Here is a 2862-nt window from a genome sequence, read left to right on the forward strand (position 1 = left end):
TACCTTGGTGATGTAGATATTTTATCCTATCCCTATCGAAGATATTTTTTTGAGTCTTTGATAATAATTTTGATTTTGGCAATTGTCATTGCCAAATATTGACTGATTTTGATGGCTATTCTATTGTTTACAATATTATTTTTTTTATATTTCATGTATTAAAACTTTATAAATAATTCATCAATTTCATCATCATCTAATTATGTATTAATTAATAATTAAATTCAATATTTTTGTATTCATATAATGGTTTAAAAAATAATTTAACATGTTTGAAATTACATTCATAGAGTGCTTCATATGTTAAGGCATCGTTTGATATCGTTTGATAATCTTGTTTCATTCCACCTATTTTTAGAAATATAAATAAGAATTTATTAAAATTTATGTTACAAAAACGACTATAATGAAAAAAGTATTCATCATTTTTAAAAACAAGTGAAGATAATAAATTATGTATTTATGTCTAATAAAAAAGTTTAAAAATGAAAAACATGATTCTTTCTCAAGAACATAGAAATGATAGAAACGCTGTTAGACAGTGCCTAAGATTATAAAATACCCCTTGATATAATGGCCGTGCAAAAGTTGACCCACAAGCATGCCGTACTTGAAGCAGTCGAGGGTATCACTTTCACGGCAGTTTTAGCTTAAAAAAATGATTTCTTAATCAAAGTCCCAAGGCCACCAGGCCCACTACTGCTAAGTCAAAACATGGATGCTCCTACTTTTTTAGAGTTCTAATAAAACCAGGCCGTGGAGTAGACAACGGTGGTGACGGCTGTCGGCTGTGGATAAAACCTTTTTTCTGAAAACAAATCTTTTTTTTTTTTTAATCTGATTGACAGCCAATCAGTGTCAGATACGACAGCATTCTCCGATGGATTTTGCGCAATCAACGTAGAAATGCAAAATAGAATCTTTGACATGGACTTCCCGGTCGAGGTATTTTCACTGCTAATTAATGATGTCCGTACATTTATTTCAATAACTTCATTTCATGTACTTCGATATGCGTAACGTAATCGAATCCAACGACTGTTGAACGAGCGTCCAACGACCCCTCCAAACATGACACCTATGCTGCAATAAATCCGACGACTGAGAATAATTCGACCCATTTCTCCTCTCTTTCCATAGCTCCATAGCCATAGCATCTTTTCCTCCATCATTCTCTTCTTCTGTGGTCAAGGTCATCACAAACTTAACCTTCTTCATCACCATCTCAGGAAGAATAAATCAAACCCCAACTCTCTCTCTCTCTCTCTCTCTCTCTCTCTCTCTCTCTCTCTCTCTCGTTTTCGTTCGTTGGATTAAAAAAGTACCACATGTCGCTCTTTAAAAACTTGTTGAAAGGTCGTTGGAGCGACAGTGGTTAGAGACGAGCCGAATCCAACTTGACTTGCTTTCAACCTAGCAACCTAGATTAGAGTTTGAATATTTATTGTTTTACTATGCATGTTAATTATTATACATGACGCTAGTTACTTAAAGACTATATAATAACCTTAGGAATTATTTAAATGAGAGACTAATTTTCGGTAGGATGAAAAGAGTGTCCAACATCTTCTTAATTTGTCATCTTGAATTTACGTGGAGAATTAATTGGATAGAACAAAGTCTTCTCTAAATGGAATTATTTTTTCCCTCTTTGAAAAGGAGGGGCACAGCTATGAATTCTAGGCCATTTTTAAGTGGGGACTCACAAAAACCTTCTTGATACTCCGACTCTATGTGTGCCATGGAATAGTATTAGCAAGAATTCCTCCCACTATAAATATGTTTTATCTCAAATTAACTATAAATTAACTATAACATCATATATGTAATATATCTTTCAATATCTTATGTAGATGGAGAAGGGTTTACTCAAATAATAATAATAATAATAATAATAATAATAATAATAATAATAAGGGTTTCATGAAAGGTAGCGTAGCTTCTGCACCAACTTAAATATCAATGGGAGTATACATAAACGCATCAATAACGGTGTAGTTTTTGTCATTTTGTCATTTTGTCATTCCATGTGTCTTGGCATGTGGCCATGCTGCCTTATATATTTAATTTTCCCTGATAAGGTGAGAAATAAAAAAAAAAAAAAAAAAATCAATGGCACTTGTGAAAATCGTCTACAGCCGCCACACCGGTGTAATGAGCATTGGGTGGTTGGGAGCCCCTTGGGGTAGTGCCCAGATGGTCTCAGCCATCCGATGCTCACCACACCTCACCACTCGTCGCAGAGGATATGGACTCCTTTATTCTCCGCATATGCCACAACAAGTGTCAAAGTAGCTTCCTCCTTTTGATTTACTAGGGGAAACTTTTTGGAAACATATCCCCAGCAAGGAGGATCTCGCACGGTGAGGTGTGGCGGGGTTGTTGGGGCGACACATGGCCGTCGATGATCGAACGACTAAGCATCGTCCACCCATTTCAAGCGATGCCCTAATCCAATTATGCAGAACTCCCTTCCAATCTCTGACCCTCTCCCTTCCATTTCGTTTCCACCGAGCTTCTAGAGTTTTATATTTTCTTCCCCTGCGACGATCGACCATCGACTCTCTTGCCCTGTGACAATCGGCTTCGTGCGACCTCAACGATCATGTACAAAGGATTCGTGATGTCATCAAGGGCCTAGTTATTAAATTCTTCGAATTATTTGTGAATGATTCTGTCGAACAGAATTTTACCGAATTTTGCGAATAATTCTGTCCAAATTTGAATCAAATAAAAAATTCTTGAATTTTATAGATTTTTTTTTAAATTCTTGAATTTTATTGACTTTTTTTAAAATTCACAAATAATTCAACCGAACCGAATTTTATCCGAATTATAACCTAATTTTATCCCATTAAAAAA

Source organism: Macadamia integrifolia, chromosome 7, assembly GCF_013358625.1.
Source record: "Macadamia integrifolia cultivar HAES 741 chromosome 7, SCU_Mint_v3, whole genome shotgun sequence".
NCBI classification, from domain to species: Eukaryota; Viridiplantae; Streptophyta; class Magnoliopsida; order Proteales; family Proteaceae; genus Macadamia; species Macadamia integrifolia.